The following is a 21665-nucleotide window of genomic DNA, read 5'->3' as shown; positions in this document are numbered from 1 at the left end:
AGACCGGAGCCATGACAAACAGGAGTGAGTGGGCATTGCTCTTGTCTTTAGGACCCCTCAATCACCAGGGCAATTAAAGGTAGGCCTGGGGTGAGGAGGCCTACAGGGGTTTGAGGAGTAGTAGTGGGTTCTCCTTGGGCCTATGTCATCTCTTCGGGGGGGGGGGGGGGGTGGTAGAGAGTGAGGGAGAAAGAGAGAACGGCCATTGCTCTGGGGGAGGTGGAAAGGAAGGAGGACCAGACCACTATCTGGAAGATATCTGGGCACCGGCTAATATTCAGTGTCGGTGCCCAGATAGGTACCGGACAAAGATGGGACTGTTTTTAATGCGATCCTATCTGCCCAGCACTGAATATTGCCAGTGCCCAAATAAATGGTGGTACTGCACAGACATCACCCTCAGAACACCCCTATATTGCCCCACCCAGGCAATTTATCTGGGCAGAAAACTCTCCTGCTTGATTCAATTGTTTTGAATATAGACCTCTCTATGTTCATCAGATCCTTCTGCAAAATACCCAGGAAAGCTGAACATTCCAATCCAAAGTCTTTAGGACTTCTCATGTTCTGTCCCTATGCAAAATGGGGCTTTATAGTTCATAAAACTTAGTACATAACACAATAGCTTGGAACTTTCACTTGTCTCTACTTCCCATTGGTGATCAAATGGAAGAGTTAAAAAAAACCTACAGGCTAAAAATGTATCTCAAAGTGATGAAATCCATTAATTTTAATAGTTATCTATTTCTAAAAGTGATAATGAAGGGCTAGATTTACTAAGGAGTGTTAAAATGTTCATGTGTGTTAATGCAGTAATGCAATGTAATGCATTTTATTTACAAATGCACTCAGTCTGCAGCCCCTCATTACCTCTCCACCCTCATCTCCCCTTACGTTTCCACCCGGAACCTCCGCTCACAGGACAAATCCCTCCTCTCAGTACCCTTCTCCACCACCGCCAACTCCAGGCTCCACCCATTCTGCCTCGCCTCACCCTATGCGTGGAATCAACTTCCTGAGGCCCTACGTCAAGCCCCCTCCCTACCCATCTTCAAATCCTTGCTCAAAGCCCACCTCTTCAATGTTGCCTTCGGCACCTAACCTGATACCTCTCAAGGAACCTAGACTGCCACAATTTGACTGCCACTACTTGATTGTCTGTACATTTGTCCATTAGATTGTAAGCTCTCAGAGAAGGGACTGTCCTTCTATGTTATATTGTACAGCGCTGCGTAACCCTAGTAGCGCTTTAGAAATGTCAAATAGTAGTAGTAGTAGTAGTAGTAAAGCAAGCTCCGTTATTGTCAATGGGACCTTATTTTCGAACTAGCTGGGTCATTTATCATCAGAACGACTGTTATTAGATGACCCTGTGAATTAATATCTCACATTAACACACGCTAATGCACCTTAGTAAATCAGGCCTGATACATGCCAAATTGACAGGGATTGAGTTTCAAAGCACATTCTCCAAATTTTAGAAAGGAAGTGATTTTTTTTTTTTTTTAGCAATATAGCAAATTATTTTATAATGGCTTCAGTCTGCAGAACTGGAACTTGCAAACCTGAGGTTGAAGAAAATGTTGTTTAATGCCCTCATCTTCAACTACGCTGTAAAGCAGACAAAACATGACTCTCCAATTGCATTGCTACCAATCAATATTCTGAACTTCAGTGCCGACATTTCAGCTGGCAGACCAAACACTTTGGATGAGTCAGGTAAAAAGAACAGTCATTCTTTTAGTTAAACTTTACTTTGTTATTTTATGTTCTTGCTAATACTTTAAAATATATCTGATTTCTGAGAAAACATGTTTTCATTTCAGCTTTCTTAGGGCTGATTTACAAAGTTAAAGTAAAATCTACCCATTAACAGGCCAGTGTTAACAGTGTTATCATTAATGTCAATTGATTCAGTTTACTAACAGTGGGTGCTGTTTACTAAAGCACGCTTAGCAGTTATTTTGAGAATTAGTGGGCTAATACTCAGAACTCCCGTGATATAGCCAACAGCGCAGAACCCTACCATTGGAACAGTGCAGAAAACTAGCTTGCCAATGCTCAAAGGAAATGGTATTCAAATTATATTCATGCTATAAAAGCAAAAGCAAGGGGGGCACATGCACCAGGCAAACCAGAAAGGGAAGCGCACACTAGCGTCTGTTTTCTGTGCCTTTAAATATAAGCATTTCAATTTTTATTTATTTATTTGGGAGGTTTATATCTGAGTGCATGAAACAGGTCTCAGGACCTGTTGCGTAGGCACCTACATGCGCCCAGTGCGCACCAATTTGGAGTTACCACCCAGCTACCACATGGCCCTTGCAGTAATTTCATGTTTTGCGCGCGTCGGTCATTACTGCCTGGTTACTACATGAGGCCTTACCTCTAAGTCAATGGCTGGTGGTAAGGTCTCAGACCCAAAATGGACGCGAGCCAATTTTTATTTTGCCGCACGTCCATTTTCGGCAAACATTTTAAAAAAGGCCTTTTTTACAGGCGCGTTGAAAAATGGATCTGCGCGAGCCCAAAACCCACACCTACATTACCGCAGGCCATTTTTCAGTGCACCTCAGTAAAAGGACCCCTCAGTGAGTGCTTTCACTTTCGGGTTTGCTCCGACTCGCTGACATTCATCTCTCACTACCAGCTCTTAGGGGCTTGCATGGGGCTTCCTTCTGCTTCAAAATTAAATTAAAACCAGCAGATTTAAAGAGAGAATCATGAGAAATCCTCTCTTCAAACACTCTAATGCCTGCTCTGAGCTGGTGTTAGTTTTCAGCACTAAGGGTAGCTTTGTTCTGTGCGCTGTTATCTCATTACCTCATTACCCTCTACGGTCTGTGCCCTGAAAATGGCAGATACAAATCAAGGTCAGGAATACATATAAAGTATTATCTTGTTGGGCAGACTGGATGGACTGTACAGGTCTTTTTCTGCCGTCACTTACTATGTTACTATCCAGCTTATTTTCGAAGGAGATCGCCGGCCATCTTCTGACATAAATCCTGAACCCGGCCAAATTGGTATAATCAAAAGCCGATTTTGGCTGGCACCAACTGCTTTCCGTCGCGGAGCCGGTCAAACTTCAAGGGGGCGTGTCAGTAGGGTAGCAAAGGCGGGATGGGGCGGGACAGGGGCGTACTCACGAGATTGCCTGCTTCGCCCGATAATGGAAAAAAGAAAGCCGGCCCTGATGAGCATTTCGCCGGCTTCACTTGGTCCCTTTTGTTTCAGGACCAAGCTTCAAAAAGGTGCCCCAACTGACCAAATGACCACCGGAGGGAATCGGGGATGACCTCCCCTTACTCTCCCAGTGGTCACCAACCCCTTCCCACCCCCCCCCCAAAAAATATATATTTTTTTGCCAGCCTCTATGCCAGCCTCAAATGTCATACCCAGCTCCCTGACAGCAGTATGCAGGTCCCTGGAGCAGTATTTATTGGGTGCAGTGCACTTCAGGCAGGTGAACCCAGGCCCATCCCCTCCTACCTGTTACACTTGTAGTGGTAAATGGGAGCCCTCCAACCCCCCCCCCCAAAACCCACTGTACCCACATGCAGGTGCCCCCCTTCATCCCTTAGGGCTATGGTAGTGGTGTAGAGTTGTGGGGAGTGGGTTTTAGGGGGGATTTGGGGGGCTCAGCACCCAAGGTAAGGGAGCTATGCACCTGGGATCAATTTGTGAAGTCCACTGCAGTGCCCCCTAGGGTGCCTGGTTGGTGTCCTGGCATGTCAGGGGGACCAGTGCACTACAAATGCTGGCTCCTCCCACAACCAAATGCCTTGGATTTGGCCAGGTTTGAGATCTTGGTTTCCATTATCTTTGAAAACCGATGCCGGCCATCTCAAGCCCAGCCATCTCTGACATTTGGCAGGCCCCAACCGTATTATCGAAAAGAAAGATGGCCGGCCATCTTTTTCAATAATATGGTCCGGGACTGCTCTTTGTGGCGCCGGCTAAATAGATGGCCGGCCATCTATTTGGCCGGCGCTGTTCGATTATGCCCCTCCACGTTACTATGTAATATCCGTTTGACTACATTGCATGCTATTAGCGTTAATCTTTGGCACGCACATTGTCTCCCGTTCTAGAGTCCTCTGAATATTCTGCGCTCACTAATGGCAGTGCTAATCGCCCCTAGCGCCAGCATTATGCTTGAGCACTGGCCCATAACAGTGCAGCATCTAGACAGCACTGCTAATTCCTATGGGGCCCTTTTAATGTGTGCTAACTGAATTAGCATGTGATAAATGCTGCCCACCCTATTGTATACCCTGTGAGCCATGTGGCACTTAGCATACACTAATTCTGTTAGCAGATGCTAAGCTTTAGTAAAAGAGCTCCTATGTTAATTATCTAATATGGAAAGGAACAGAGAATGGGTAGAAAATGTATTTATTTATTTTGTTGCATTTGTATCCCACATTTTCCCACCTATTTGCAGGCTCAATGTGGCTTACATTGTTCCGTAATAGCAATCGCCATTTCCGGAAGGAGAAATACAGAGTTATATTGCATTAAGGTTTGTAGATGACAGAGTAGATTAGGCAATCAAGTAAAAAGAATTCATTTTCATGATGAGAAATAAAATGGTAATGCGTTAAGGTTCAATCGTGACAGAGTAACTTAGGCATTCAAGAATAGAGAGTTCCGTTTAGTCCAGTTCTGGTATGAGTTTTGTTGTCTAGTATTTAGGATGGATCATTATGGTATGCTTTATTGAACAGGTTGGTTTTTAGTAATTTTCGGAAATTAGTTATGTCGTGTATTGTTTTTGTGGTTTTTGGTAATACTAAGGCATGCTAGCATATTTAGTGCGTGCTAATATTTAGGAATATATGGACGTCACTAATGTTTAGCACACCCTAAATATTAGTGTGCACTAAAAACGCTAGCACGCCTTAGTAAAATATCCCCTTACTGCGTGCTAACTACTAATGTGACAGATAACATGGAGCAATTAAATTCTACGTAATGTGTTTGAAATGTATGGGGCTGGATTCTAATTGGCACTAATTGGCTTTAATTAGAACTCACGCGCACAACTTTATAGGCATATTCTATAATGTGGTGCGTGTAAATTCTAATGCGTACAGTTGTAAAGTGGGCGTGGTCATAGGTGTGGAATGGGCAGGTTGGAGGGCGTTTCAAAAAACTAGGTGCACTGTTATGGAATACACCCCATCTGCACCTAAGTTCGGCGCAGGAATTTAGGCATGGTTTTAGGTGGCCTAAATGGGTGCACCTAAATTTCAAGTCGCAAGAACAGCAAGCGCATATTCTATAAACTACACCTAACTTTTTATAGAATCACGCTAACCATGTGGCTTTTTGGCCCTTACAATTTTGCCCTTAGCATTTAGGCAGAAGGGTCGTGTGTAAATGTAGGTGCCATCATTTGCACCAACTATAGTTCTAAACATTGTCACTCAGTTTAGCAACTTTCCGAGATGTCTCTTCCGTCCTTAGACCTTCGCTAGATGGTCTCCTTTGCTTTTTATCCACATAAACCGTTCTCCACGCATCAGAACCTCAAGTGCTTTTCCTCAATACTCAACAACTTTGAGTCAAACCCTGCAACACTATAATTCAGAAACCTGCAATTACCTGGGTGCTATTGGAAATGTTATAGCCTATAGTGGGGGAGGGGTTTAAATCAGTTTTTATTTTTAAATCATCCGTGTAAGCTTTTCAGCTTGCTGTGGTGCTTATACATCATCTCAAGACTCAGTGATGTGTCTCGTGGGAGTTGTCAGCAGTACAAAAAAAGTGGGTTTTCCACTGTGGTTTAACAGCCATATACTGTTTTGGATAGAATAAACATTATTAACTTGACTTCAGCAGAACAGTATCGTAAACCAAAGCACTCCATATCCCATTGGAAATAACTTGCTTTTAAGTGGGCACATTATACAACCCCACAGTAAGCAGATGATCATGTTTTCTTTTTCTTATTCTTTCTTCTTCTTTTTTTTATCACTGGAAAATTTGAAACTGCAAGCTATGACATTACCTCATGAAACACTGGGGATTTATGTCATTGACAACAAATATTTAAAAAAAAACACAAATTGTCTATAGCTAAATATATCATCTGCAGACTCAGATGTGTTAGACTTTCAGTCCAAAATGTTGCTGCTTCACAGAAATGAAACCAAACCAGCTCAAACCTGTGAATTAAAGCACATATTATAAAAGAGAGCTTGAACCTTTGTTTAACATGGATATAAAACCTTACTATGTCAAGAATTTTCATCAGGGTAATGTAGCTCTCTTTAATCATTTTTGGAGCATTATTTTAATGGCTGGAAGGGTCACCAAGAGATTGGGCCGGGCCCGGGGCAAGGCCGTAAGGCCCTCGTCTGAGGGCGGGACACAGGGAGGGAAGGCCCGAAGGGAGGCGATCTGCCACTACTGCGCTTTCACATGGAGGTGAGGTGCTGTGATTTGAATGCAGGGGGCCTGGCCTGGTGGTGGACGGAGGGGGGCTGTCAACAGAGCCGAGGGCGGGCGGACGAGTGAGACTGGGGACTGTGGAGGCCCGGGCCCAGGGAATTTTGTCCTCCCTGCCCCCCCTCTCGGCGGCCCTGATGGCTGGCCATTTTTCATGTACTCTTTTAGGGTTTCATTTCAATCAGAGCCATCCTGCATTGGGCTACAAGGTCATTTGCTGGCATCTTTCACCCTATTTTCTAGGGGCCTTTTTACTAAGATGTGTAGGTGCCTATGCGCGCCCAATGAGCGTCAATTTTGAGTTACTGCCCAGCAACCTTGTGGTAATTTCATTTTTGATGCGTGTCCGCTATGCATGGCGTAAAATACTTTTATTTTCTGGCACACGGGCTGTAATCGGCATTTTACGCATGCATACCATTACCGCCCAGTTACCACATGAGATCTTACTGCTAGGTCAATGGCTGGCGGTAAGGTCTCAGACCCAAAATGGACACATGGCAATTTTCATTTTGCCACACGTCCATTTTTGGCAAAAATGTTAAAGAGACATTTTTTACAGGTGCACTGAAAAATTATTCTGCGCGCGCCCAAAACACGTGTCTACTCTACTGCAGACCATTTTTCAGTGCATCTTTGTAAAAGGGCCCCCTAGTTCAACCCAGGCATCTCTGTGATGGTCCTCAGCCAGGAGCTACAAGCCACAGTTCCCTTTGAACCCTAGTTGATGTAGATAACAAGTCTGGCCACTAGGTGTTGCTGTTGGCAGGTTTGAAAAGCAGAAAATCTGACCCAGCAGTTGAAACTGAGTTTCTCTTATAGCAACATGCGACACTTCCTGAGTCACTAGGCTGATCCCCCTTAATTTGTGGTCACACACACTTCAAAGTTTCTGAGACTGCTGTTACCTGTGCATCTGTATTACTCTTTCTTTTGACATAAAGAGATACAATAACAAGGGTTGGAACCTTTTTAAGATGAAGATCTGCATTAGCAATGATGACATCTTTAGGGGGTCACACCGGATCATTAAGTGAACGGGAGGGGAGAATCCCCTTAGAATACTGCAATCTGTCATTACAAAACTTTGCCACCATGACTATTTTATTTAGAGGGAGGGAAGGAAAAAGAGGCAGGCTGAGAGCAGAACAAGAGGTGTTTTGGTGGTCTTGAGGAGGGTCAAACGTTATGAAGTTATGGGCTCAAGGTTTCCTACACATCATTTAAACAGAGGAACACAAATTTTCTAAGTCTAACTAGGATTATTATATTTATTTATTGGGATTTATTAACCACATGTATGAAGAGATTCATTCACTCAAGGTGATGTACAGTAGATACAGTTTAACATCAAACTTACAATTATAAATATAAATTATGGGGCTCATTTTCAAAACAGAAAAATTGTTTAAAAAAATGGCACAAAGCAGCAGATGGACCATTTTTCGCAAAAACATCCAAATTGCTATTTTTGAAACTTGTTTTTAAGACGCTTTTCTCCACAGTTCATCTCAATCTCAAGGTGTGTTTTGGGTAGAACTAGGCTGGGCGTATGATTTGGACATTTTTCTGCAATAATGGAACACTGTAAAAACATCCAGGGTTAGACCTGTTTCAATAACAACTAAGTGCTAGAAAGGCAGTGGTGTGCTGGAGCCGGCTCGCAAGAGCCTGTTGTTAAATTTTTTGGCATCTTGCGAGCCAGTTGTTTTGGGAGTATGAGCTGGCTCCCCCCCCCCCCCCCCGAGCTGCAGGGTCACAGACTCCCAGCCCATACCTGAAGACAGCATCCCTGGTGGTCTAGTGGAGTCTTATGGGACTGCTGGTGCTGACCCTCCTGCACCTCATCACTCTTTAAAAATGGCTGTCGAGACTTCCAGGGGCGGCCTCGCGAGACTTTCGCTGAAGTAAGTCTCAGCAGAAATTTTAAAGAAGATGTGGCTGCAGGAGGGAAGCACCGGCAGCAGGCAGGAAAAAATGGGGTTCTTTCCTGCCCTGAAGAATCCACTAGACCGCCAGAGACGCTGCCTTCTGGTATGCGCTGGGAGTGGGACCCTTTGGCTCAGGGGAGCGGGGAAGAGGTTGTAGACTGTAATAGGTAGGTGAGGTGAGGTGAACTGAGGTGAGGTGAGGTGGGGTGGTGAGGGTACTGTAAAAAAAGAAAAAGTTAGATTTTTAAAAATGCCACCAACTTGTGCATAGGGATGTACACAGAGGAAGTATAATAAAGGCATAACTTTTCATAGGTAGAGTAGTAATTTGTTATAAATCAGGATCAGTGTGTCATTTGGAGGGGCTGGTTATAGGGACACCTAACCCTATTATTGGTGACCATCCTGGTAAAGGGCTTCTAAAACAGACATCATATTATGGGAATCAAGTGCTCAATGTTTAGAGTTTCTATCTATTTATTTTCTTATTTATGGCATTTCATCCCACATTAAACATGAATTAGATTGGAACCTGTGAGCATTAAAAAAATGTTTTTCCCCCGGAGAGAGTAATGCATTGCCCCTCCCCCCAGGCTCTCTTTCTGGGTATAGCCAGCTCTGCAATTTGGGGGAGGGGCGCAGAGGTGGATGGGGGGTGCAGAGGTGGATGGGGGAGCGCAGAGTGGACCGGGGTGAGGGCACACCACTGCAGAAAGGTGCACAAACTGACCAGATAACCACTGGAGGGATAAAGACATGACCCCCCTTAATCCTTCAGTGATCACTGACCCCCTCTCACCCCCCTAAGAAGTGAAAGTGACAGTATATACCAGGATCTATGACAGCTACAGTTATAATGGTGATTCCTCTTACAGCAGCAAGCAGTTCCCTAGAGTAACCTAGTGATCGGTGCAGTTAGGATTACCATATGGCTCCAGAAAAAGGAGGTCCCAGGCGATTCTCAAGATCCAGCACGGAATAGAAAAAAAGATGCGAATCGCCAATGGCAATGTTGAAAAAAATAATTTATCCACCACATTATTTAAAATAGGCCCGACACGGCTGTGTTTCACCCTCCTAAAGGGCTGCGTCAGGGGCTAGCACATAACAACCCAGTGGTGCAGTAAAACCAATTTCACCTACTGGACTAAAACAACTCCTCTCCTGAGAAGCAGCAGCAGTGTTTTAAAACGCTGCTTACCTTTTTCCCTGGGGCCATTGGAGCCAACTCTGTGGGTGCTGTGGGTACTTGAGCACCCCCAATATTCAGAAAATTCCTTGTGTGTGCCCAGGGAGGGGTTATTTTCATTGGGCTTAGCACCCCCAATAATTTTGAAAAGTTGGCTCCTATGCCTGGGGCAAGTAGATTTTGTTAGCTGGTAGACAGGAGCATCTTCAACCTAACTAGGGCCTGGAAGGAAGCAGCAAACAAACAGGAGGAGGTGGATTCCCTTTGGAAGTAGAGTCCAAAACTACACAAAAGGAGTAGGGAAGGACCAATCGGCTTCCAATAATAAAAAGGAAACCCCCCAAAATTAAGGGGCATGTTTACTAAGCTGTGTTAGTGCTTTAACGCATGTCTCAACGCGCTTACGGACACGCGTTAGTTGCTGGAGCATTAAAGTCGGCATCTATGTGCATTGAATCACGCAGTAATGCCAGGGGAAGAGAAAGGGGTGTTTTGTAGGTGTGTCTACGAGAGGGTATTATTGCAGACGTGCGTAGGTGCATCGCACGTGCTAGCGCATGAGGGCTTATCGCCATGAATAATGAAGTGGGAACCTGAGGCAATGGGAATAGCGATGTCTCCAAGGTCATGTGACATATCAGTGGGAAGAAGATTTGAACTCTGGCTTCCCTAGTTCTCAGCTCATTGCTTTAACCACTAGGCCACTTCCTGTCCTCATATCTCTTTTGACCCCTTGACCCCCTTCAAATGATGCTTTTTTTTTTTTTTCTTTACTATGCATTTTGCTGACCTGTCTTTTAAACAACTCTTTGCCTATGGAAAAGTCTCTACTGAATAAGGCCCTACATTTCCTTTATAATGAAGTACACTACAGGCATCTGTAACCTGAAGCGTCTCTCCAATTTTGACCTACTGTAGCAGAACAGAAATATGACGTAAAACATTGTTTCTTGCCAAATTGTAACTAATAGATCCCATCTAACCTCAATTTTAATTTTAAAACTGCAAAGTCTAAAAGGGAAATTGTTTCAAGACTGATGTAAGCTCTTGAAATACTGATGATAGTGATAATAATAATAATAATGTAAGTTTAATCCACTTGTGACTTTTTATTTTTGAAGTGAATTTTTTCCCCTATCCATTCTCTAAATTGACTGACGGTAAGTTTCTATATTACAGGATAAAATGAAATCCTGCTTCCTTGTACCAAATAATATACCCAGCATGGGGCATTCAAGTGCTCTGTACGTGAGTCCCGAATGGTTGTTAGATTTTTGCAATGTAAAGACAGTGCAAAGTATACAGATGTGTTTTTTGCAGCTAGAATTCAATGCAGTTAATTTAAGATCATTATTTTGGAAGGACACATGTGCTATACTGAATTGCTCATCTTTCGAAACCTATGCTCAAGTAGAGCTACAGTTTAGGTACAGGACGTATTTGTGCCACAGCCTGAGGGATCTACTTCTCACAAATGTTTTATCCCCATTACTGTTTAACTTTATAAAGCCTTTTCCACATGTAAAGCAATGGTTCCCAAACCTTTCCTGGGGACTCCCCAGCCAGTCAGGTTTTCAGGATATCCACAATGAATGGCGTAAAGCATGTTTTACACAAGGAAAAGGCTCATCAAATGATGTTGCTAAATACACACATGGAGAGCAATTCTATGAAGGGTGTCAAAACCAAATTGCACTATGCACTAACTTGATAACAGCATTGGGTTGCCCAGATTCCATTCCAGAATACTAGCTTAAGTCAACATTTAGGCATGCCCACTTATGTCATGTCAATAGCAGGTGTAAATGTGCACCTTAGCAACAGAAGCGTAGCTAGGTTGAGGTGTCAGGGGGAGCGAAGAGCAGACTGTCAACGGTGCTGGTACTTATTTTTCACATGACAGATCATGTGAAATATAGGCACCAGCGCCGTCAGAAGTCCATTTAGGGGAGCGGTCGCGCCCCTGGTGACCCACCTAGCTACGCCTCTGCTCAGCAAGTATCTTACAGTATTTGGTGAGTGAGTTACGGACAAAAATATGGGACTAGACTAAGCCCCTACTCAAACCCTGCTTATGTGTACACCCCCTTGCCTAAAATTCAGCACCTTAATAAAAAAAAATACAACCGTGTATGTTTTTGGATTTTTTTTTAACTGAGGATTATTTTCTTCTCGGAATACTAACATCAGTTCCTTTTACAAAATCTCCAATTTCTCCAGAGACATCACACTTTCTGACCTACCGCAGAATTAATCTGTCAGAAATTCTCCAGAATTATAATAAATATCTTCATTTAAAATATAATTCTTCTTTAAAATTTCTCAAATGTAACCATTTAATATCAGATTTCTTGCTTCCCCTCATCCATCTGTTTTCCAAGCTGAAGAGCCCTAACCTCTTTAGCCTTTCCTCATACAAGAGGAGTTCCATCTTCTTTACCATTTTGGTCGCTCTTCTTTCAACCTTTTCTAATTCTGCTATATCTTTTTTGAGATTTGGCGACCAGAACTGAATGCAATGCTCAAGGTGCGGTCGCACCATGGAGCGATACAGAGGCATTATCGTATTTTTGGTCTTATTCACCGTCCCTTTCCTAATAATTCCTAGCATCCTGTTTGCATTTTTGGTCGCCACTGCACAATGAGCAGAGGATTCCAGAGTATTTTCTACAATTACATCTAGATCTTTTTCTTGAATGCTGACCCCCAAAATAGACCCTAGTATCAGGTAACTATGATTTGGATTATTCTTCCCAATGTGTATCGCAATTATCCCTATATAAGTACACATGCTGACAAGACCACTGTTGGAAACAGGATGCTGGGCTTGATGGACCTTTGGTCTTTCCCAGTATGGCAATAATTATGTACTTGTGTATTTATGACTGCACATACCTGTATGCCCACTGCCTAGGAGCATTTCCAAGGGGAGAAAATAGATGTAGTTAGGGCAGAGTTACAATGACTGTGTGTATTACACCTGCAAAATGTGTGCATGAGGACATATGCTGCTGGGCTAATTTTATGTGACTATTTTATAATGGCATATAGACACCTAAATTGTTTTTATAAAATGGGTCCATTTTTGTTAATCCACATAGGCCCCACCCTTCTCCCTCTACTAGCATGTGGAGAGAGCAAGAGCGGCAGTGAATGGACATAATGCAATGAAGCCAATGGTGGGGATGAAAATGCAAGAAGAAGATGGGCCGGCTACAACTGGTCTGGATGCTGAGGAAAGCAAAGGGAGTAACTTTCAGCCTGGTCTTTCAAGGGTTCAGTGGAAATCCACATGGCATAGTGCTTTCTGTTTTATTTGGCACTTAGTTTATGGAATGGTTTACCATCTGAGATTAGGCAGGAATTATCCTACGCGCAATTTAAATCTAAATTGAAGACCCATCCTTTTTGGGAAGCTTTTGGGGGTCCTGATGATGCTGGATGATGGGAGATGAATGTCATTAACATATTTTACTATTATTATTATGCATATTGAATGAATGGTCTATGAAATGAATGTGCTTTTGTCTGTTATTATTGTAAATCACCTAGACTTGGCTAGGCCCTAGATTGGTCATCCAGTAAATTCTAAATATGTTGGGAGTAGAAGAGTAGCCTATCCAGCTTATAATCGAAAGTGATCGCCGGCCATCTTCCGACATAAATCCGGAGATGGCCGGCGATTTCTTAAAAGCGGCGAAATCGGTATAATCGAAAGCGGCATTTTGACAGCATCGCCGCTTTCCTGTCGCTTCGCCGGCAAAAGTTCAAGGGGGCGTATCGGTAGATTAGCGAAGGCGGGACATGGGTGGGCATGGGCGTGGCTACCAGATGGCTGGCTTTCGCCGATAATGGAAAAAAAAAAGCGGTGTTAAGCAGTATTTCGCCGGGTTTACTTGGTCCTTTTATTTTCACGACCAAGCCTCAAAAAGGTGCCCCAACTGACCAGATGACCACTGGAGGGAATGGGGTATGACCTCCCCATACTCCCCCAGTGGTCACCAATCCCCTTCCAAACTAAAAAAATAAAACTAAAAACCTTTTTTGCCAGCTTGTATGCCAGCCTCAAATGCCGTACCCACCTCCATGACAGCAGAATGTGTTGTATCCTCCGACAGCCTTTCCCTGGTTGCGATGTGGCTCTCGGGTGAGTGTGAAACCTTTTCTGTTAGGTGCCCTGCAGAGTCACATTAGCAATGCATTGTGGTGGGTGTAGGGTACTGGGCTCTACTCCCATGGTGCTTTTCCCCCCTGCTAACTGGGTCAGACTGTGCCCTGTTTTGTTTCCTGTTGTAGTCCATGCGGTAGTGGCCATTTTTGTAAGCCAGTTTTAGTTCCCTTTCCTGTGTTACCCACGTTAGAGAACATAGTTCTTACCTTGAATGTGCTGAAAGAGGGCATTGTACACCATTGTGCCTGCTCTGACCTACTGCTAATCTTAGTACCAGGGGACTCTTTGCCAGTAGGGCACAACCTCTGATCTGCAGTTAACTGTGAGTAAATGTGCTTATTTCAAGAAAGGACTTTTTCAGAGAGATTAGTCTTCAGGTGTGAACTGGTGTGCCAAAGTTATACAGCAGCAATAAGTCCTAGAGGCTGTATGCAGGTCCCTGGAGCAATTTTAGTGGGTGTAGTACATTTGTGGGTAGTGGGTTTGGGGGGCTGAACTCCCAAAGTAAGGGAGCTATGCACGTGGGAGCTTTTCTGAAGTCCACCGCAGTGACCCCTAGGGTGGCTGGTTGGTGTCCTGACATGTTAGGGGGGCCATTGCACAAAAAATGCTGGCTCCTTCCATGGCCAAATGCCTTGAATTTGGCCGGGGTTTGAGATGGTCGACATAACTTTCCATTATCGCTTTAAAACAAACCCAGCCATCTGAAACCCGGTGAACTCCACGGCATTTGGCCGGGCTAAACCGTATTATTGAAAAAAAGATGGCCGGCCATCTTTTTCGATAATACGGTTCCGGCCAGCCGTAGCGCTGCCGCCAACATAGATCGCCGGCGATCTATTTGGCCGGCAACGTTCGATTATGCCCCTCTATATGTCTGCGACTGGAGCAGCTAGAGGGGGAAGGAACAAAATATGCTTCCCTCTAGCAAAACATGAAAAGGCAAATAGCCTGTAGTGGTATACAAGAATTCTCCAGGTCCCTTCACCCTCTAGCTGCCCCTGACGCAGCTTTATAGGTGAAACGTGGCCGCATCAGGCATTGATTTTATTGTGCATTAAAGCTTCCACTTCTACCATTGCTTCATGTGTATTTGGTAGCCTGCTGCTTGTTCTTGCTGGTCATAGCGTCTCAGATCTCTGCCTCTTGTTTGTCCCAGAGTTGTAGCTGTGATCTGTGAAAAATACTCTGCATACTGGGAGCAAGTCAATTACCAATATATTCCATTTTTTACTTGCAACAAAGTAGAATACAATTCAGTGCTCAATGTTTGTATGAAACAATTTTTAATGGATATCTAGCTTTTTATGATACTGCCTATTTCCTGTTTGCACGTGTTGCTGTGTTGTTTAAAATAGAATTCATGCATTAGACTCTTGTTACCAAGTTCATATAAGGATATATTTCAACGTAGCATTTTTGTACACTACATAGAATAATCATTTCCCCCTATATTTCTGGTATATAAGAATTTTGAAATAAAGTAGGTCAAATATGGGAAAGAATGCTTAATAACCAGGACCAAAGTTTGTACCTGAAGTAATGGGGGTTGATATGAGAGTAGGTTCATCAGTGGGAGAAATGAGATTTGAACCCTGACTCTCTAGCCACTGCTCTAATCCCTAGCCAGCTGCCTTATAGTGGACCGGTTTATAGAAACATAGAAAAATGAAGGCAGATAAAGACCGTATGGTCTGTCCAGTCTGCCCATCAATGCCATCTACTACCTCTTCTTCTCCCTTAGAGATCCCATGTACTTGTCCAAAGCTTGCTTGAATTCAGATACAGTCTTCATCTCCACCACCTCCTCTAGGAGACCATTCCACAAATTCACCATCCATTCCACAAAGAAGTATTTCCTCAGGTTACTCCTGAGTCTGCCCCCTTTCACTTTCATCCTATACCCCCTCATTCAAGTGCTTCCTTTCAAGTCAAAGAGACTGGCCTCCTGTGCATTTATGATCATAACACTAGTGGTACTTATCACTAATGTGCAATGCATCATGAGACTGAAAATACAGTAGGGTTTGAAATTCAAAGTGATGTGGAGTGGCATTTTCGATATGACGTTTGGAAGTTTTGCTCAGAACCTCCCAAATTCAGGTGGCAAATATAGTGATTTCTGACACAGAAAAATGTTTACCTTTTTGTTTCGAAAATGGCCATTTGCTAGATGTTTTTCTGCTCAGTTTGTCTATCTTGGCACTCTAGTAGGCACTGCAGCGGACTTCATATAAAAGCTCCCAGGTACACATCTCACTGTTACTCCCTTATATTCTGCAGTCATCCCTACAAAATCCATCAAAAAGCTAGTGTACCAAGCTGTACACCACTACAATAGCCCTTATGGCTGCATGTGTCACTTATATGAGGGTACAGTAGGTTTCTGGTGAATTTTGGAGGGCTCACATTTTCCACCACAAGTGTAACAGGTAGAGTGGGATATGGACCTGGGTCTCCCTCTCTACAGTGCATTGCAAGAACCACTAGGCTATTCCAGGGACCTGCTTGCTGCTTTAACAGGAATGACCATCATATCCGAAGCTATCATAGAGGCTGGTACATACTGTTTCTTTCATATCTTTAGGGGGTGGGAGAGAGTCAGTGACCACTCAGGGAGTAAGGGGGGGGGGGGGGGACGACAGTCATGCCTTAATCTCTCCAGTAGTCATCTGCTCATTTAGGGAAACTGTTTCTGACTTAGTTGTGATAAAAACAGGTGTAGACCAAAACGTCTAAATTGTAGCTCCAGACATTTTAGTTTTGTTCCATTATGATGAAAAAACGTCCAAGTGTTAAGAATGCCCAAATCTTGCCCCTAACACACCCTCTTGTGATTTGCACACACTGCCAATGAACTGCATACCAAAACGTTTAAAAAATAGGTTTCAAAAATAGCGATATGAATGTTTTTGGCAAGCAAAACGTCCAAATGCCAAATTTGTGCCACTTTCTGAATGTTTTTCTGTTTTGAAAATGAGCCCCTTAACCATCCAAAAATGGCTCTTGGCTGGTTAAATCAGTTTTTCAGGGCTAACCGGTCATATTCAGTGGCACTTAACCAGTTAGTGCGACTGAAAATGTTCGGTTAGCACCCAACTCAAACCCGGCTATTTTGAGGGCATTCTGTGGATCAAGTCAGCACTTGGCTGGTTAAGTGCCAATATTCAGCATATAAGTCGCCATAGCCAGTTAAGTGCTAAATATCGCACTTAACTAGCTATGGTTTTGTTGGCTCTGTAAACCCATGGAGCACAGACATGGCCTGGCATTGATTTCTGGGAATAATGCTGGCAGCAGTCAGCAAAATGCTGAGCGCTGGTGACTAAATATCAACCCCAATAATTTATTTATTTATTTATTGCACTTGTATCTCACATTTTCCCACCTATTTGCAGGCTCAATGTGGCTTACAGAGATCTGTTATAGCGTCGCCATACAGGTTACATAAAAGCTGGAGTTACAATGAGATCAAGGGATGACAAGAAGGATTATTCAAGTGAATAAAAAAAAGAAGACATTCAGAGTAAGGCCGGAGTGGGGGAGAGATAAAGTTATGTTATGAGTTCTCGTGGTAGGCCTTGTTGAAGGGATAGGTTTTTAGTGATTTACGAAAGTTAGCTATTTCGTTGATTGTTTTCAAGTTTGTTGGCAGTGCATTCCATAGCTGCATGCTCAAGTATGAGAAGCTGGTCGCATGTGTTAGTCTGTATTTTAATCCTTTACAATGAATCCTTTACAACTAATGTTTAGGTTTTGGTATTCAAAACTGCTGATTCTAAGCCTGTTCCTTCTAATATGGGTGCGGGGCATATACTGTTATGTGGGGGCACAACTGACACGTTCTTATTGCAACAGCATTATGGGGGAGGGGGGGGGGGAATTGCCTTAGTTCTTTTCAAATTCAGTTTCTTAACTTAGTGGTATGTGGGTTTGTTAGGTTAGACTAGACCTCAATGGCATTTGAATGAGAGGCAGGTAAAAGTGACATAGTTTGTGTGTGAGGCAAAGGGATTTTCCATTTTATTGTAAATAGGTTAACAAAAGCCTCAATGTATAACTTTAGTATAGTGGAAATGTGCACATTCAAACACACCTACATACCACATAGCCACCTCCCTGAAGAGGCCAGACTGTGTATTTATCTTGCCATCTCTTTGAGAATGTCCATACAGGCACAGCCCACACTTTCCTGCTGTTCTTTTCTGTTTGAAAGATCTGTGATAACATTTCTTAAATAGAATAACATATTGGCATAAATTTGAATGGTTTGGCGTGTTACATAATGTTCATTTGTTTTCATGAAAATTATGTTATTTTCTGACATTTCTTATATGTCTGGTGAATTTACTTTATTCTTTTGGAGAAATGAGGGATCTTAGTGATTATTTCTAGGAAGAGAAGCGGGATAGATAATGGAAGTTGGATAGGGTGTGGAGAGAGGAGATCCAGGATCAGGAAATGGAGGGAGGGAGAATCCACTCTTATGCAACACCTGTTAATGTTGAACATTTGTCTCACTCATTACCCCCCCTCCCAAACCTCTCCGGACCACTCCCTTACCCTCCACCCTCTCCAATTTCCAATATCCTCACTCCACATCCATTCCTATCTCATCACTCATTCTATCCCTGCCACTCTCCAATCCCTTCACTCTCCGCCCCCTGATTTCTCTACTTCTACCCTGTACTCTGAATCATCCCCTTGCTCTCCCTCAGTCATTCTCCCCCCCCCCCCCCCATATTCCCTAAGTCTCATTCTCCTCTCTTGCTCTACCATGCCCCATGATCCTCTCATTCACTTTTCTCCCTCAGGATACCCTCAATTTTCCCCCTCCCTGAATCCTCTCACTTTCCACTCCCCTAGCCCTCCCTCCAATCCCTTCATTGTCCCTTAGTCATTCTCTCCACACACCCTCTCTGCTCTCTGCATTCTCTCAGTCACTTTCTTCCCTCACCCTCTTCCACACTGCCACAGTCTCAATGACCTCAGTTCCTTCACTCACTCCCCCTTCCTCCTTCTACTCCCCCCCCCCCCCAATACTTCTCAGATGTCTTAAGTCAGTCTCTCATATCAAGACTCAGAGGAGAATAGCAGTAGTGTAGCACCTTGTAGCATAGCCTCTTCCTCTGCTACCTAAGGCTGGAGTATCATACTTTGTCCTATGGATCCTGTCTGTCTATATGTCTGTACCACATTTGCCTCCTTGGCTGCCTAATAATATGTTTCATTGTATCTTACTGACATTATGAGCACAATATATGTTATCTGATTATTGTAATGTGCACCTATTAAATTGTGTCATATATATTTGTGTTGTGCATTTCCAGCAATTTGATAAATTAGTTCCTCACTTTAGGCTCCCCAAAGGGGCACATTTAAGGCTAGGTTCCATATATGGTGCTGAAAAAAGCGCTATTCTATAAGCCACGCTTAAAGTTAGCCGCAGTTTATAGAATAGCACTTACGCCTGGGACTTGCGCCTAACTTTAGGCACAGCCATTTGCACCAGCTGAAACATGGTACATATGTATTCACCTACATTAGGTGCATATCCTCGTTATTCTATAACAACGCGCATAAATGCTAGGAACGCCCTGGTTTCACCTATGACCCTCCCATTTCCACACACCCCTTTTTTTTTACTTATTTGTATAATTTAGGCACAGGATACGCATGTAAGTTCCAATTAAATCTAATTAGTGCCAGTAATTGCTTGTTAAAAAGCCAATTATTGGCACTAATTGACTCATTCAACTAAATTGCATGCACAATTTTTGGTGACTTTTACAGAATTAGGGGGTTAGCAGCAATCCTTTGATGGCTTAAGGGCTTGCCGAAACCTTTATAGAATACCGGTGCAAAACCACTTTGATGCACCAAAAGTTAGGCATGCCTGTTTATGGCAGATCAATGGCTGGCATAAGTGGGCGTGTCTAAATACAACATAAAATGCCTGCAACTGATAGTGCTCTAAAGTCGCGGGTGTCACTTGGCAACATGCCCATAACATGCCCATGTTCTGCCTACATGTACAGCCCTTTGGCAGTTGTGTTCTTTTTTTTTTTTTTTTTCAGATTTAAGATCTTTATTAACAGATGCTTGCAGTTTGTTGACATTTGAAAAAAAAAAAAATCATCAGGTGTACGTTCCATACAAATTAAAAATGAGCTTCCCAAAAATCTCAGTTTGACCAGATATGAAACAATTTAAAAACCTTTAAAAGGTATATTGAGAAAAAATAGGCTTTTAAAAAAACATGTTGTCATTTGCAAAAGGAGACTTATTTAAGTAATAATAAAAAAAACTCCAAGCTGCATAAGTTCTGCAGACAGTTGTTCTAGGTATCTGGTCAACAGCAAAAAGCAAGCACTTAAGATCTTCAGTTCCAATTCTTGGTTCATTTCTTATTGCTGGAATTTGTGTTTCATTGTCTTCTTTGATGACTAAACCGGATGATGGTAGAGATGGAAAGCCGGTATTTACTCAGCCCCGCCCTGCTCGGCCTCGGGTGCGGACGTAGTCTCAGCTGGTGGTTCGGCTGCCTTGGTCTCTTTGCCATCTTGTGGTTTAGGGTTCTCTGGGCGTCTACGTCGGTAATTGAAGTTACGACGGTATCGACGCTGAGGTGGCTGCTGACTCTGGGTCCCATCCCCCTGGTTTTCTTTATCTTCTTCATTCCCTTCCTCTCTTGGTTGTCTTTGTCGGGGTGGTCCCCTGCGGAATCGTGGTCTGTAACCCCGGTACATATTCTGTCTCACAGGTCTGCCTTGCTCTCCTGCACCTTGACTGTCAGCACCCTCTATGACTTCTCCCTGTACAGGAGGATTAGAATACTGTGGTCTCCGCCCATAGGGTCGGCGCATGTAGTAAGATGGATAACGCCGCCTGCAGTAGGGACGTTGTGGCAGTTGTGTTCTAAGCAATTTATGTTCACTGTTTATAGAATAGCACCCAGCCCTTACGAACATGATTATCAATTATTGATGCCAATCATTTACATAAACATTACTGTTCTATAACCCAGGCACAATATTGGGCCTAGTGGTTAGGGTGGTGGACTTTGGTCCTGGGGAACTGAGGAACTGAGTTTGATTCCCACTTCAGGCACAGGCAGCTCCTTGTGACTCTGGGAAAGTCACTTAACCCTCCATTGCCCCAGGTACAAATAAGTACCTGTATACAATATGTAAGCCGCATTGAGCCTGCCATGAGTGGGAAAGCGCGGGATACAAATGTAATAAAAAATAAAAATAATATGGCACCAAAAGAATTGGCGCTGGCAAAAGTGCGATTCTATAAGCTGCGCTTAAAGTTAGGCATGGTTTATAGAATAGCACTTATGCCCGAGAATACTATACCTGATTGCATGGGTTAACAAGCAGAAGATTATGACTTGAGGTTGACCTTTGTCCCTTGGAATTACGACCATACAGGATTTAGAACTACTGTGTGTTTAAGATTCTAAATGTGGTGAAAATACTTTTTGAAAAGAATTGTTGATATTAATTTTAGTAAGATGTGAGTATGGTGTGTGTATGTGTGAGATAGTTGAGTGAGAGAGTTTGAGCATGAAAAGTTTTAACTTGTAAGTGAATAACACTGTGATTTTTTGAAATTATTATTGAATAAAGATAGTTAATTAATTGAAACGGTTGACGGTTGTTTAGGATGTTGTATAAGTGGTAATTGCAACCAATTTTAGAACTTTAGCCTATCAGTGGAATTATACATACATACATATATATATATATAATATATATGCCACCTAGGTAAATCATAATTTCTCTGTGCAAATGTCTTGAAAAATGCCTTTTGTACTATAGCAGTCTTCTGTTCACTATTGGTGTAATCTTTTGGCCAACAGTGGACAGAAAACCACTATTGTAGAAAAGACAATTTTCAAGACCATGTATAT

General features: G+C 43.1%; 1 pseudogene; it reads right to left on the bottom strand.

The window, feature by feature from the left end:
* Nucleotides 1-19852: 19852 nt before the first annotated feature.
* LOC115477077 lies at nt 19853-20718 on the bottom strand (annotated as a pseudogene).
* Nucleotides 20719-21665: the final 947 nt, after the last annotated feature.

Source organism: Microcaecilia unicolor, chromosome 9 (genome assembly GCF_901765095.1).
Source record: "Microcaecilia unicolor chromosome 9, aMicUni1.1, whole genome shotgun sequence".
In the NCBI taxonomy this organism is placed as follows: domain Eukaryota; kingdom Metazoa; phylum Chordata; class Amphibia; order Gymnophiona; family Siphonopidae; genus Microcaecilia; species Microcaecilia unicolor.
The sequence above is the reverse complement of the archived record's forward strand: the minus strand, read 5'-3'. Positions and strand labels throughout refer to the sequence as shown.